We start from the raw sequence: 17,251 nt of genomic DNA, 5'->3' as shown, positions 1-17,251 counted from the left end.
TAACAAATGGAAGAGGTGGAGATGAAGATAAATGCCTACTTAGAAAAGAAGCCAGGTGGACATATACATTGAAAACAATGACTCCTAATGGCCTAAATGAAAGAATAGAATATGCCTCGTTTTTGGGCTAATTGTGATATTAAAGGATAAATAAACTGAAAAATTTAAAAGAAAAAAATGTTTACTCGTTTGGAAAAATCTTTTTTTTTTTTTAAATAAATTTTTATTGAGGTTATAAATTGTAAACAATATATATAAAGAATCATACACAAAGTTGACAAGAAACAAAGTCAGAGATAACAGGTTGACACTAACCCATAGCATAATGGAATCCTCCACACAGTGTTATAGATATTGGGTATTAAAAACCTCCATTTTATATATTTCTATAGCAAATTCCTCTCTTGGTACAGTAAGCCTCTTTGGGCCTAAGAAGATTCACATAAACTAGAGGAGGATAGTTAATATTTACAGTGGTCACTTTTGAACCTGAGTGATGAATATTAACAAATACATGAAGAATACTGGTGTAAGCAAAGATTATGGGAAACTCTGAAAAGGGCACTATGAAACTATCATGAGGGCTAAGCAGTACATATGGTTGTAAACAGTGAAAGCTATGCATACAATGAGGCCAGCAAGTACTATTTGGTGTGAAAATACACACTAGCCTATAATTAACTCTAAGGGGTTCAATATCAAGTAGATAATGGTTTGGAAGGGCAGAAGCAGCATGTTATATTGTAATTACAGAGTACCGGTGCCGGCAGCAGCATGTATAGAGGGTATAAATTATATGGCTCTATGCTAGAAGAGCCAGAAATTAACTGGTTGATTAGTTAAATAGGTCAAGATAGTGTCTGATATGGTGCTAGGACCTCTAATTAGGGGGTTAAACAATATATGAAGATATAAGAAACATATTAAACCAACCTTAAAGAGAATTACCTCCGTCTCTAAAACCCTACCGTAATTATGCATCACTATAACAGTAATAATACAGACCCATTCTAGATGTAGCACACCCCAAATCCATATATTCATTTAATCAGCCATTTTGGTGTAGGCTACCAGTAATGGGTTAAAGAGAAAAGTAATGGGAATAGTGACTATCAACATGGTTAAATAAGTAAGTACAGAATACAGGCAGATCAGGACTGTGAAATATTTAAGGTTGTAACTCGAATCAAGGCATCAAATAAACGGAGAACTCTTGAACCCCAGTCCATGACAGCATACTGTTGAATGTGAGATAAAGGGGTCTCACACACATCCGGCCCATAGGCCATCATTAAAGTAAACTGGACCCCCCTATAACAAGTTTCTTCTAATAAATATAAGCAATCATAACAGATAAACTTTATTGGACAAATAGGACCATATGTGGCTAATCATAGTCCGTTTTTAGGGCAGCCAAGATACTACCAGCTTGCGGTGATGATCCTATGTCTGAGCCCTGAGGAAGATGGTTTAGCCGATCCCAGCCTTTCTCCGTTCCGGTATGGCTTCTAGCCGGCTGGCGGAATGGGCCCATACAGGACTCTGTCTCTGGTAAGCATCACAACTACTCTCTGTAGCGATAGTCCCCAAAGCCATCAGACCAAGAGACCAGAGCTGTTTGCGTGACCGCGGCATGGCAGGCCGCAAATTCTGGGTTATGTCCATTACTGCCCGGTTTATTACAAAGTCAGCCTTCTTACCCAGTAAGTTAAAGCGCGGTCCGTGGAGCCTGTCACCATTCTTCAGCGAAACTCAGGTGTCAGGTCTGGCATTATCGCTCACGGACTGCGTATCGCCTCTTGTATCTGACTGACATACCATGTGCCCAATTAGATCCGTGGACACTCCATGGCAACTCTGCGGCAATGATGTGGTAAGTTGGGGAGCCTGGGGTATCTCTAGTCCGGTACTTCTGGTCAAGATGTCATCCAGCTTCGTCAATCCCCTCCTGCCATGTCCACAGAGCATGTCACCAACATTCAGTGGATCTCCAGGTTTGGTACTACTATCTTCCGCCATTAACTGTAAATCTCCTCTCACATCTACTTTATGTGTGAAGCATAGCCTGTCACTCTGGGTGTCAGAATGCCCTGTAGGAGACCTTTCTTGACATGCTGCGATCAGCCGTTGCTCCAGCTTAAGGAAATGTGTTTCTAAGAGTTTAATGATTAGCTTTTCAGTCAGGGGTAACGCCATCTTAATCCCGTGGATAGAGGTCTTTATTTTCAAAAGTTAAATGCACTCAATAAGGGAGTTCGTGGGTCAGCACATTTGGCTGATTAAACTAACTAGTCAGAATATTGGGGGGGTAGAGGGAGGCACAGGCCGCTACAAGGCCTCTGCTGCGCACCTTCTCTATGCCGGTCTGCTTATGCCTGTTAATGTTGAAAAGTCACATGAATCCGTTCTGTAAGTTATGCCAGTCACAGTTCTCCTGAGAGGAATAGGATTCAGAAAGTTTGGGAGAGATAATCAGCAGAATATTCAGCTCCTATAAGCAGACATATTTTAAACAGCAGCCATCTTGGTCGTTGGTCAGACACGCCCCCTTGGAAAAATCTTTTAATCAATAAATACTATATATCAGATAACAACTACTACTTTCCATTACAAATGATTGCTCTATCTATGTTCTTATTTCTCTGCTTAACCTAGTGTTATAAAAGATGGTGATATCCATATGGTGGAGCACATGAGTTTTGTATATTCGCGGCAGGTTTGGATACAAATGTATCAGATTCGATTCTCCTAACAATTGGTCAGTCTTTCTAGAGGTATGCTTGTTTAAAACCAATCTTAAATGCCTATTTACTGAGATTAAACACACCCCTTTGTAAAGAATCCAATAATAGCTAGGAGACACAGGTGTCAGGTAGTCCTGATGAGGCCCTAGCTTTCGCTCAGCATTGTAGGGCGAAACACACGTCGACAGACATCTACTTACAGTCTACTCAAGTTCGGAAGATTCTTATGGAGGCTAATATCTGCTATCCGATGCAGTCAAGATCCCTATGAGCAAAGGTGACACGAATTTGAAAAGTGGAAGCAGAAAGCAGTTTGACGTCGGAAGTACCTGTCCCGACTCTGCACGTAACCTCATAACCTATACCCGAACCAGAGACTGAAGTTTTCAATTGCGGTTATAAAGAGGACCCGGAGGTGAGCATTAATACAGACACCCGGACCGCTATTCACCGCAGAGATCCGGAGGAGAGGATTGGTGCAGATACCCGGACCGCTACTCACCGCAGTTTCCTGGAAAGCTGCACTTGTCGTGGGCCATAAGCAACAACAGAATTTGGTTTGCAACAAAGTATTGTATATCCATGCTAGCTAGAGAGGACATTCTTACCTCGGAGCCCTAGCATACAAGTCTTGTTACAAAGGTCTTGATTATAAGCAAGGAAAAAGCTTTTTGAAAAATTTTCCTTTAAACACTCCTTCCTTCATTTGGAGCCTGGGCCCAGGCAGAAACGGACTCCTTATGAACCTGTGGTTTTTTTCCTATCCTTGAACCATAAGGAGGACTTTAATACAGGTCGTATATATGATCATAAGTCAATCTGTTTGGTTAATAGCTATAACTCCCTGCTTTGCATGAATCGATAGAATGTTGTTACTTTGTTGCTGCTCCAGCAATATATTACGATTGATATTTTTGTTTTAATATCCCACTTTACACAGTAACTCATATAGCTCTACTGTGGCACTCTATCTTTTCTAACAAGTTTTGAAGTTTTATATATATATATATATATATATATGGTATATATATATGTATATATATATATATATATATATATATATATATACACACTATATACATTAGTTTCAATACAGTTAACATAAATAAACCCAAAGAGGGCTAGATTACAAGTGGAAAGCTAAAGTAAGTCATGATAAGCAATATCGTGATCACACTAACTTGCCTCCATATTACAAGTAAACTGGTATGCTTGATCACAAATTCTGTTTCAGGTGTCGGGTTAGTGCGACTGAAGAACTAGTGTAAAGTGTAAGAAAAAATATGCACTAAACACAACATTAATAAAAACATTGTATAATGGTTAAAAGGTGATATATGGTATATGACAAGGAATTTCACTAAAAGGGATATATAGTATATATACAGTATAAATATATATATATATATATATATATATATATATATATATATATATATATATATACTGTATATACTTCCACAAAAAAGTGCACTCACAGGAATTTAGCATAATAAAAAGCCAAAAATATATTGAACATTTTCGGGGAAGTTACATCCCCTTCATGTATGTAACTTCCCACAAAAATGTTCAATACATTTTTGGCTTTTTATTATGCTAAATTCCTGTGAGTGCACTTTTTTGTGGAAGTATCTAACGACATAACTGCACCAAGGTAGCTGCCCCTAGGTGGGTGGATCTGTAGAATGGAATTGATTTATATATATATATATATATATATATATATATATATATATATATATATATACAGGTGGCCCTCGGTTTACAACGGTTCAATTTACACTGTTTCAGAATAACAACCTTTTTTTCCAGTCATGTGACTGCTATTGAAAAGCATTGAGAAGCAGTGCATTTATTAAAATAGCCAGTAGGTGGAGCTGCCCGCTTGTGTTGAATATATATATATATATATATATATTTATGTGTGTTTATGTATATACTGTATGTATGTCAAAATAGTGTGTGTGGGTCCCCCCCCCTAAACTCTTTTGTAAAAAGAAGACGGGAGTTATCTACAAATAAAAAAGGCTATTTTGGTATATGTATATAACTTGTGTGAACACACCGGCTGCCATGAGTCTCTACTCAAATAAATGCGCATTTATACACACCAGTTGATCACTAGACTATAAAAACTGTATAGTGGCTTTATTTTAAAGAGGTGATAAAACAAGGGGTCATGGGGGTCTCTAGACCTTTCTGAGAACCTCTTATAAGTGCCTAGAGACCCCCAGCCTCATAACAGTTTGGGAAAATGTAGGGATTTTTTATTTTATTTTTTATATATTTGCTTTGATATTTATTCAAGGGCTATGGGTGAAAGTGTGGGTGCCCCGTTGAGTTTCTGAAACATGAGGTGGTCCTCTGTGTGTAACTCCTTGTGTGGATGACAATCATGTATCGTCATGCGCTGTTAAGGAGTTAAATATAGTAGCGCTGCTATAATTCAAATACTTTTTTTTATTACAGTGGGTGGACTAATACCAGGTTGCTTTATAGGCTAGGCTTTGTAGTCTAGTAGTATACATTTTTCATTGTTGTAAAATATATAATAATAATTAATAGCTGGCTATTGCTTGCAGTGAATAACAATAGTTACTGTTAGTATGAGGGTGGATTTTTTTAATCAAATCGATTTAAAGTGAAAGTAAATCCTAGCATTGCACAAACGCTAGGATTTATTATTGAAACAAATAAAGGGGACTTTAAAGGGACACTAAACACATGCTTAAAATCCTTAAATCTTGCTCCTTCTAATCAATCAAAATCAAGTTAGCATGAATGTCTATGCCCACTTGTCATCTTACCCCAAATTGTTAAAAAAAAGTGTTTTCAATAACAATGGTATACCTGTGCTCTATGGTTGTATGCATGCCGCCATATTGTGACGTGCGTTACACACAGGTACACCAGTCACATGACACACACGCATAGTGTTCTATTATGTATTTGCTGCTTAGAAGGAATCACATCTGCAGCACACGCTCACTGCTGTGATGCATACAACAGCAGCACATGCGATTCTTGCAGAGCGTGTGCTGCAGTGTTTGTGGAGATGTTTAAAATGTGACAACACAGCAATACATAAGTTAGTAAATGCACGGCGTCATGAACAGTGTAGCACTATACAAAACATATCTATATTAAAGCTATTTATACCGGCGTGTATTTAGTACCATGGGAAAGTAAATAACATATAGCATGATGCTACAGCGATTCTATATATTGTAACGTGATAAGGATTGTGAAAGCCAGAACTGTAAATCAGGGAGGAGGGGAGCGGACTGTCTCATGCGAGAAAAAGGCCACACAGGGATTAATTACACCGGATCCTACTGCCCTGTATATCTGTACACACTGGATTAAGCCTGGTGACCCTGGTGTAAATGTTAGCCAGGAGCTCACTGCAATGTACAAGTCCCCATTCAGTGCCCGAGATCACCTTGACTCCCAGGATTCGCGCACACATACGTCCGGCGGTGACATGATGATGGCTGGTGTAGTCTGAAGGGGAGCAAACGATACGAACAAGACAGGACAGAGAGATCACACAGAGCAGTTGTAATCGGCTAAGCTAACGGTGCCTGAAAGGCTGACGGTGCCTGAAAGGCCGGAGCCGGGACAAGGTTGAAAAGAATGTCACTCCACACACTAATGTCACTCCACAAGCCCGCTAACAAAAGGCAGTCTAGTCTGTCACTGCCGGCATGTGGAGTGACATTAGTGTGTGGAGTGACATTAATTTTGTTGACCAAGAGGCGTGGTTCACGACTTCCTTTTCAACCTTGTCCCGGCTCCGGCCTTTCAGGCACCGTCAGCTTAGCCGATTACAACTGCTCTGTGTGATCTCTCTGTCCTGTCTTGTTCGTATCGTTTGCTCCCCTTCAGACTACACCAGCCATCATCATGTCACCGCCGGACGTATGTGTGCGCGAATCCTGGGAGTCAAGGTGATCTTGGGCACTGAATGGGGACTTGTACATTGCAGTGAGCTCCTGGCTAACATTTACACCAGGGTCACCAGGCTTAATCCAGTGTGTACAGATATACAGGGCAGTAGGATCCGGTGTAATTAATCCCTGTGTGTCCTTTTTCTCGCATGAGACAGTCCGCTCCCCTCTTCGCTGATTTACAGTTCTGGCTTTCACAATCCTTATCACGTTACAATATATAGAATCGCTGTAGCATCATGCTATATGTTATTTACTTTCCCATGGTACTAAATACACACCGGTATAAATAGCTTTAATATAGATATGTTTTGAATAGTGCTACACTGTTCATGACGCCGTGCATTTACTAACTTATGTATTGCTGTGTTGTCACATTTTAAACATTATCTCCACAAACACTGCAGCACACGCTCTGCAAGAATCACATGTGCTGCTGTTGTATGCATCACAGCAGTGAGCGTGTGCTGCAGATGTGATTCCTTCTAAGTAAGCAGCAAATACATAATAGAACACTATGCATGCGTGTCATGTGACTGGTGTACCTGTGTGTAACGCACGTCACAATATGGCAGCATGCATACAACCATAGAGCACACAGAAGCACAGGTATACCATTGTTATTGAAAACACTTTTTTTGAACAATTTGGGGTAAGATGACAAGTGGGCATAGACATTCATGCTAACTTGATTTTGATTGATTAGAAGGAGCAAGATTTAAGGACAGGCAGGTGTTAAGTGTCCCTTTAATTCATGAAGTATAAGATACTTCATGTAGAAAGCTCCCTTATTTGTTTCAAATGATCGCCGTTCTTAGCTGCTACAGCAGCCCACGGCTAAACAATTTTTTTGCTAAGAGGTGACGTTTTCACCTCTTAGCCAATAGCCGTGTGGTAAATCCGGCTCCCATCGGCGCCAAGCGGGATTTACCGCACGGCTATTGGCTAAGAGGTGAAAATGTCACCTCTTAGCAAAAAAATCTTTTAGTCATGGGCTGCCGAAACAGCTAAGAATGGCGATCGATTGAAACAAATAAAGGAGCTTTCTACATTAAGTATTTTATACTTCATGAATGAAAGTCCCCTTTATTTGTTTCAATAGACAATCCTAGCGTTTGTACAATGCTAGGATTGACTTTCACTTTAAATGTATCAATCACTAGCCAGTAAAACTCAATTTAAACCATGGTTTTCTACATAAAGGATTCATTATTAGAATTAGACCTTTTTATATTACTTTTACAGTTATTTCAGAAAATTAGCTATATGCCATATGAAATGCATAGATAATTATGAAATTATTGGGAGGTGAACTGTCCCCAGTTTAACAGGTTAATCATTCATATTTGATCAGCTTTTAAGCTGTACTTTATTGGAGGGAGAAATATAATCAATAGTTTTATTTAAATAAAAAAATAACTTTACATAAATATATAATTATATGTTAAAGATATACATTTATTTGCATTTGTAACAAAAAATGGATATTTGTTTTGTTTTAATGAAATGAAAATCCAAATGAATACATCAACAAAATTGATAGAAAACATAAAATACTTCATCAGTATTTATTCATTTTCTTTAAATTACTTTTAAGGGATTAAATACTTACCTTTAGTAAGCTGTAGAGTCATGCTAACCTGCTCCTCTTCTTCACAGAGCCCCGTCCACACTAATAGGAGTTTTAACGCAGCGGCTCCAAGGGACTGTACTAAAGGACCATCTCTGTGAAGAAGAGGTTCAGGTTTGCTCTCCAGCGTGCTAAGGGTAAGTATAAAGCTACAGGTAAAAACGTTTAACGAAAAGGAATGTTAATGTTCTACGAATATTCAGTATTCGTTTAGTTTAAAATAAAACTAATACTGAATAGTGCAGCCAATGAATATTCAGGGAAACTAATTTCCCTGAATACTTTTTACAAAATATTTGGATGAACCAAATTTTTTGGCAATGCACACCACTACTATAGGTTTCACTTTCATTTTTACTGCTTGCCCTTGCCTCTTCACACTTAGGTCCTTGTACAGAGCTATTCTGCATCAAACAATCTTCTACTTGTTGAGCTTCTTGAAATGTATTAAGGGATTCATTATGTGTACATAGAACTACAGTGGAATAATTGGATTAAAGGGACAGTAAAGTCAAAATTAAACTTTCATGATTCAGATAGAACATGCAATTTTAAACAACTTTCCAATGTACTTCTATTATCTAATTTACTTCATTTTCTTTGTATTCTTTGTTGAAAATGATGCCTAGGTAGGCCCAGGAGCAGTAAAGCATGGCTGGTAGCTAGCTGCTGATTGGTGACTGCATATACACGTCATTGGCTCACCCAATGAGTTCACCAGCTCATAGTAGTAGATTGTTGCATCTTCAACAAGGGATGCCTAGAGAATAAAGAGAATTTGATAATAGAAGTAAATCTGATTTTTTTTTTTTTTAAAAACTGTATGCTCAACCTGAATCATAAAATAAAAAGTTTATATCCTGTTAAAGAAACCACTGGAAAAGCATTACATTGTAAATTAATTAATGAAATTAATTTACCAAAAAAATTAAACATTACAGGTGTGAATATACAGGCTCATGCTTCATAATTAAAAACTAATCATTATTTCTAGGTGAATAACTTTTGGATTATAATGTATCTGAAATTAAAAAACTATCTTTAGATAGATTTTTCCTTAAAAGACATTTTGGGGTAAATCACATTCTATCGGCTATTGGCTCCCAAAAATTATTTTTTGGTATCATTCAAATTTAGCGTTGAGTTTCTTGAGTTTGTTAAAAATCCAATACCGTAAATGTTTTTACGTAAAAGCTCAAAAAGAACTTTTCAAGTGATAACTGCCTGTTTTTAAAATAATGCAAAATTTTGTTTAAGGGTTTGATAGATACTAAGGAGCAAGTTTTAAATAAGTGAAAATCCTGCTAAAATGGAACCAGGTATTTAACAAACACTAGAAAAAAATCTTGTTTAAAAACAATCTTTGTGAAAGTTGTCAATTGCCCATATAGTGATCGAAAAACTGTGTACAGTCTGGCCAACCACATAACCTAATAGTTGCATTTAGATGGGTTATCAGTGGTGTGGATGGAAACTTATTTCAGTAGTTAAAGGGCCATAATACCCAAATGTTTAAACACTTGAAAGTAATGCAGTATAGCTGTAAAAAGCTGACTAGAAAATATCACCTGAACATCTCTATGTAAAAAAGAAATATATTTTACCTCAAAAGTTCCCCAGTAGCCCCATCCCATTGTAAAGGATTTCTAAGCAGCATATCAGTATGTCATGTTATTTCCCTATTCAGTGTAAGGAAGTTTACAATGAAATCTCATGAGAGTTAAGTCAAATCTCATGAGATCACAGTAAAAGAGTTTATGACCTCAGCACTGCTGATGCTGATTGGCTGCTGTTCATTTCTTCATGTTTTTATTTATTTTTTTACCTGCAGCTGGGCTGCAGCTGACTATAACTTTTTACACAGAACTTACTCTGCTGAGCTGAGGAAATTGTGAGGTAAAATATCTTCCTTTCTTCAAGTGATTTAGCATATGAGTATTATGTCCCTTTAACTCCAAAAGTCGAATCTACCGTAAAAACCTGATTTTAATAACTTCTGTAATGATAGCGAAAATCACAACAGAATGACTGAGAAATATGATCAAATATAAAATATGAAATATAAAATCACACCATTTGTAGATGTTGTTGTTCTGAAGTGAGTTTTCCTGCAGACCTGCATAGCTGTACATATCACGTAGTACAGTCTCATCAGAGAGCTAGGCTGCAGCACCTAGTGGTATTTATCTGTCCCTGTGTTTGGTTTGACAAATAATGTATAAACTCTCTTGTTTGCCATGTGCTGCTGGCAGCCATTTTACTCACCTCTCTTCCTGACTATGGTGCATTGTGGGGGATGCTGCTCACTTCCTGCACTTCCTTTTATGGCCAGACTGGTTTTCATCATCCATGTGAGACAGGATGCAGTCTCAGAATTGTGATGTCATCACTTATTATTTAAAGGGCCTCTGTTCAGTATGCTTTGTCCTTGCGTTGTCTCAGACCTGTTTGTGAGAGCTCCTGTGTATTACCTGGCTGTTTGACGTCCCTCCTGGTTTCTGATCCCTGGCATGTTCCTGACTCTGCTGTTCTCCTTGTTCCTGATTCCGGCTTGTCTGACTACTAGCTTTGGCTCCTGAATCGGCTTGTCTGACTACCAGCTCTGGTTTTGATTCCTGGCTTGTTATTTGACTTGTGTACTTTTTATTATTTTTTGCTATTAATAAAGGTGTGATTATTTTTGCACTTCTCGTCTCAGTCTGATTCCTGGCACCCTGACATTACGCAAGGACCATGAATCCTGATGGTGCTAATAATCCACCTTTACCTGCCATAATTTCCAGGATGGATGAACAGAATCACCGCTTGGATCAATTTGCACTAGACCTGCAAACCCTGCTGACTCGGACTGCACATTAGGACCAAAGTGTCCTGCAAGTTATGGCTGCTCCTGTTTCCGCTGCTGCACCTATGCCTACCAGGAGCATGTTCGGTTCTGCACCTCTACCTCAGCGATATGGAGGTGATCCTAATCAGTGCAGAGGTTTTTGAACCAGGTGGGCATTTATTTGAGATGTTACCTCAGGCGTTTCTCTCTGACAGAGCTAAGGTGGGATTTCTCATCTCGTTACTCTCTGACACAGCTCTTGCCTGGGCTAATCCCTTGTGGGAGACTAATAAACCTGTGATTTCAAATTACCCTGAATTTGTGGCCTCCTTTCGAAGGGTATTTGATGTTCCAGCTCGCTCCTCCTCTGCTGCTAATTGCTAAACTACTCATGTCCATTCAGCAAGGTACAAGATCTGTTGCTCAGTATGCCATTGAGTTCCGTACGCTTGCAGCAGAGGTAGGCTGGAACAATGAAGCCCTTGTTTCCGCCTTCTTTCATGGGCTCTCTGATGCGATTAAAGACGAAGTTGCTGACAGAGATTTACCAGAGGATCTCGAGGCATTGGTGTCTTTTTTGATCCTAATTGACATCAGACTAAGTGAGAGGCCTTCTTTCAAAGAGCGCTTGCAGAAGCCTCCTGTACCGTTGTCTCCTATGTGTTTATTCCCACCCATGCCTCCCTCTCCTCCCATGCCTCCTGGTCCTGAGTCACCATGTACTGCTGAGCCGATGCAGTTGGGATTCACACATCTCTCCGCGGCAGAGAGGGCCTTTAGGAGGAGGAAGGGGCTCTGCCTCTATTGTGGGTTACAGGGCCACCTTTTGAAGTCTTGTCCTACAAGGCCGGGAAACGCTCACACCTAAGGTCCTTTCGGGGGCAGACCTTAGGTGGTTTATCCTTGTCAACGGAACCGCTAAAGGAGAAACCTTTGGTCATGGTTGTCCTTTCCTGGGTGGACTCCTCCATAGTCACCCAGTCTCTTGTTGACTCCGGTGCTGCGGGCTATTTCATTGACAGTGCTTTTACATTGAAGCACTCCATTCCTGTTTTGCCTCGGTCCGTTCCGCTTGCTATTGAGGCCATTGATGGCAGGCCCCTTCAGCCCGCACTCGTTACTCACGAAGCTGCTCCATTGTTCATGGCTGTTGGGGCTCTCCATTTTGAAACCCTCCAGTTCCAGGTGATAAACTCTCTGCATTTTCCGGTTGTTCTGGGTTATCCCTGGCTCCAAAAGCACAATCCCAGTCTCGACTGGTGCAGGTCCGAAATTTTGTCGTGGTCTCCGCAATGTATTTCCACTTGTCTTCAGAAACCAGTTAAAGTCTTGTGCACTTCTTCAGTATTTCCATTGCCAGAGGAGTACCGAGAGTTCCTAGATGTTTTTGACAAGGTGCGTGCCGGTACGTTGCCTCCTCACCGGTCTTACGATTGTGCCATAGACCTGCAACCCGGAGCCATTCCTCCTCTGGGCCGGGTTTACCCTCTGTCTGTTGCAGAGAATTATGCTATGGAGGAGTATGTTTCCGATGCTCTGTAGCGGGGGATCATCTGCAAATCCTGCTCTCCTGCAGGGGCTGGCTTCTTCTTTGTGAAGAAAAAGGATGGCGAGTTAAGACCATGCGTCGATTATATGGGTCTTAATCGTCTTACCATTAAGAATGCTTACCCTATTCCGCTCATTACGGAACTCTTTGACCGCCTCAAGGGAGCTACGGTCTTTACTAAGCTTGATTTGAGAGGAGCGTACAATCTCGTTAGGATCAAGGAGGGCCACGAATGGAAAACAGCATTTAACACCAGGAGCGGTCATTATGAGTATCTTGTAATGTCCTATGGCCTATGTAATGCTCCTGCTGTTTTCCAGGAATTTATTAATGATGTCCTACGAGATATGTTGCAACAGTGTGTTGTGGTGTACTTAGACGACATCCTCATACACTCACCCACACTTGAAGCTCATCGTTCTGATGTTACCCGGGTTCTTCAGAGACTACATGAGAACGGCCTGTTTTGTAAACTTGAGAAATGTGAGTTCCATCAGACTCAAGTAACCTTCCTAGGTTATGTTATCTCCGTTGCAGGGTTCTCCATGGATCCTGACAAGTTATCTGCAGTTCTGCAGTGGCCTCGCCCAGTTGGTCTTCGGTCTATTCAATGTTTTTTGCTGGAGGCTGATTGGCCCTGAGTCTGCAGGGAGCGGCGTTGCACCAGCAGCTCTTGTGAGCTGCTGGTGCAATTGTGAATACGCAGAGCGTATTGCTCTCCGTATTCAGCGAGGTCTGGCGGACCTGATCCGCACTGTCGGATCAGGTCTGCCAGACTTTGGTAAATAGAGGCCTAAGTGTTGCATCGGTGCTCACTCAGTAAACACCCCAATACTGTTCCATCACAAACAAAGGAGCACTGGACTATAATGTATCTTTTATTCACTCTTCATCTAAAAAATTTATAAGCAGCAGCATTGTGTAATGGCAGACATAAAAAAACCCAGCTGACGTGTTTCAGTGATAGCCGTAGTCTTAGTTGTGGGTACATTTGGACTACTGTCATTATTTCTATTTAAAAAATGTTTTATTGGTTATGAACAAGGATGGGTTTACCGATCTCAATTTACTCTTGCCATTACATTATTCATCAATACAAAATCTATAGGTGGAATAATGGTATTAAGGTGGTTTATAATGTTTGGTGGTACCCATTTTCAATAGCTCTTTTCTGGTTAATCATATACCTAAATTTAACTTGCTATGTAAAGAATTCTTCTATACAATTATTGAATTCCTGTAGAAAAATTTTAAATATTAAAATGTACTCATTATGATTTTCACTGTAAAATTGCAATTACCTATCTTCATTGTTCACTGAAACAAACAATCCTCAAACATTCAATTCCCACAATATTCCCCTTCATTGATTGTTAATGTCATTATTAATGCTGTTAACACACCTTAAGCTTTTACTCTCCCTAAATCTACAGAGTTGGTTTCTGACCTACAGCTATTTTTGTCTTTTAAGAAAAAATGATCAATCTAAGATTTTTTTATAACCTGAAATTCATAACATCATATTCTTAATTTAAGCCCTTAAGTAATCTGATTGAGCCAATCAGATTGAGCTCGCATTCTATTGGCTGATCGGAACAGCCAATAGAATGCGAGCTCAATCTGATTGGCTGATTGGATCAGCCAATCGGATTGAACTTGATTCTGATTGGCTGATTCCATCAGCCAATCAGAATCCTATCAGCCAATCAGAATTAGAGGGACGCCATCTTGGATGACGTCATTTAAAGGAACCGTCATTCGTCGTCTAGTCGTCGGTTGAAGAGGATGTTCCACGTTGGCTTGGAAGAAGATGGTTCCGCTCCGCTCCAGAAGAAAGAAGATTGAATATGCGGCTTCATAGAAGACTTCATCCCAATGATGGACTTCCGACTTCAGCCCGATGATGGATTTCTTCAGTCGCCGCTTGGATCCAGATTTCAGCCCGAGGATGGACGTCACTCTTCAGCCCCCCGCTTGGGCTTGGATCAACACTTCCGAGGCTTGGATCAAGACTTCCGAGGATTGATCGGTGAACCTGGCAGGGTGAAGATAAGGTAGCAAGATCTTCAGGGGCTTAGTGTTAGGTTTATTTAAGGGGGATTTGGGTTAGATTAGGGGTATGTGGGTGGTGGGTTGTAATGTTGGGGGGGGTATTGTATGGGTTTTTTTACAGGCAAAAGAGCTGAATTCTTTGGGGCATGCCCCGCAAAGGGCCCTCTTCAGGGCTGGTAAGGTAAAAGAGCTTTGAATTTTTTTTAATTTAGAATAGGGTAGGGCATTTTTTTATTTTGGGGGGCTTTGTTATTTTATTAGGGGGCTTAGAGTAGGTGTAATTAGTTTAAAATTGTTGTAATATTTTTCTAATGTTTGTAAATATTTTTTTATTTTTTGTAACTTAGTTCTTTTTTATTTTTTGTACTTTAGTTAGTTTATTTCATTGTATTTATTTGTAGATATTGTATGTAAATAATTTATTGATAGTGTAGTGTTAGTGTAGTGTTAGGTTTAATTGTAGATAATTGTTGGTATTTTATTTAATTAATTAATTGATAGTGTAGTGTTAGGTTTAATTGTAACTTAGGTTAGGATTTATTTTACAGGTAATTTTGTACTTATTTTAACTAGGTAACTATTAAATAGTTCTTAATTATTTAATAGCTATTGTACCTGGTTAAAATAAATACAAAGTTACCTGTAAAATAAATATAAATCCTAAAATAGCTATAATATAATTATAATTTATATTGTAGCTATATTAGGATTTATTTTTCAGGTAAGTATTTAGCTTTAAATAGGAATAATTTATTTAATAAGAGTTAATTTATTTCGTTAGATTTAAATTATATTTAACTTAGGGGGTGTTAGTGTTAGGGTTAGACTTAGCTTTAGGGGTTAATACATTTATTAGAATAGCGGTGAGCTTCAGTCGGCAGATTAGGGGTTAATGTTTGAAGTTAGGTGTCGGCGATGTTAGGGAGGGCAGATTAGGGGTTAATACTATTTATTATAGGGTTATTGAGGCGGGAGTGAGGCGGATTAGGGGTTAATAACTTTATTTTAATAGCGGTGCGGTCTGGTCGGCAGATTAGAGGTTAATAAGTGTAGGTAGGTGGAGGCGACGTTGTGGGGGGCAGATTAGGGGTTAATAAATATAATATAGTGGTCGGCGGTGATAGGGGCAGCAGATTAGGGGTATATAGGGATAATGTAAGTAGCGGCGGTTTACGGAGCGGCAGATTAGGGGTTAAAAAAATATGCAGGGGTCAGCGATAGCGGGGGCGGCAGATTAGGGGTTAATAAGTGTAGGGGTGTTTAGACTCGGGGTACATGTTAGAGTGTTAGGTGCAGACGTAGGAAGTGTTTCCCCATAGCAAACAATGGAGCTGCCATAGGGCTTTTTTGCAGGTGTTAGGTTTTTTTTCAGCTCAAACAGCCCCATTGTTTTCTATGGGGGAATCGTGCACAAGCACGTTTTTGAAGCTGGCCGTGTCCGTAAGCAATTCTGGTATCAAGAGTTGAAGTTGCGTTAAATATGCTCTACGCTCCTTTTTTGGAGCCTAACGCAGCCATTCTGTGAACTCTCAATACCAGAGTTATTTAAAAGGTGCGGCCAGAAAAAAGCCAGCGTTAGCTACGCGGGTCGTTACCGACAAAACTCTAAATCTAGCCGTAAGATAGCTACAATATAACTAATAGTTACATTGTAGCTATCTCAGGGTTTATTTTTATTTTACAGGCAAGTTTGTATTTATTTTAACTAGGTACAATAGTTATTAAATAGTTATTAACTATTTAATAACTACCTTGTTAAAATAAAGACAAATTTACATGTAAAATAAATCCTAACCTAAGTTACAATTACACCTAACACTACACTATAATTAAATGAATTACATAAACTACCTACAATTAATTACAATTAAATTAAATAAACTAAAGTACGAAAAACAACAAACACTAAATTACAGAAAATAAAAAAATAATTAAATTTTTTGAAAACTAATTACACCTACTCTAATCCCCCTAATAAAATAAAAAAGCCCCCCAAAATAATAAAAATCCCTACCCTATACTAAATTACAAATAGCCCTTAAAATGGCTCTTTGCGAAGCATTGTCCCAAAGTAATCAGCTCTTTTACCTGTAAAAAAAAAATACAATACCCCCCAACATTAAAACCCACCACCCACACACCCAACCCTACTCTAAAACCCACCCAATCCACCCTTAATAAAACCTAACACTACCCCCTTTAAGATCACCCTACCTTGAGCCGTCTTTACCCAGCCGGGCACAAGTAGTCCTCCAGTGGGGCAGAAGTCTTCATCCGATCCGGGCAGAAGAGGACCTCCAGATGGGCAGAAGGCTTCATCCAGGCGGCATCTTCTATCTTCATCTATCCGGGGCGGAGCGGGTCCATCTTCAATCCAGCCGACACAGAGCATCCTCTTCAAACGAAGTCCAAGCGAAGAATGAAGGTTCCTTTAAATTACGTCATCCAAGATGGCATACCTTGAATTCCGATTGGCTGATAGGATTCTATCTGTGAAGA

This window comes from Bombina bombina, chromosome 5 (genome assembly GCF_027579735.1).
Source record: "Bombina bombina isolate aBomBom1 chromosome 5, aBomBom1.pri, whole genome shotgun sequence".
NCBI classification, from domain to species: domain Eukaryota; kingdom Metazoa; phylum Chordata; class Amphibia; order Anura; family Bombinatoridae; genus Bombina; species Bombina bombina.
This window is presented reverse-complemented; position numbering follows the sequence as displayed.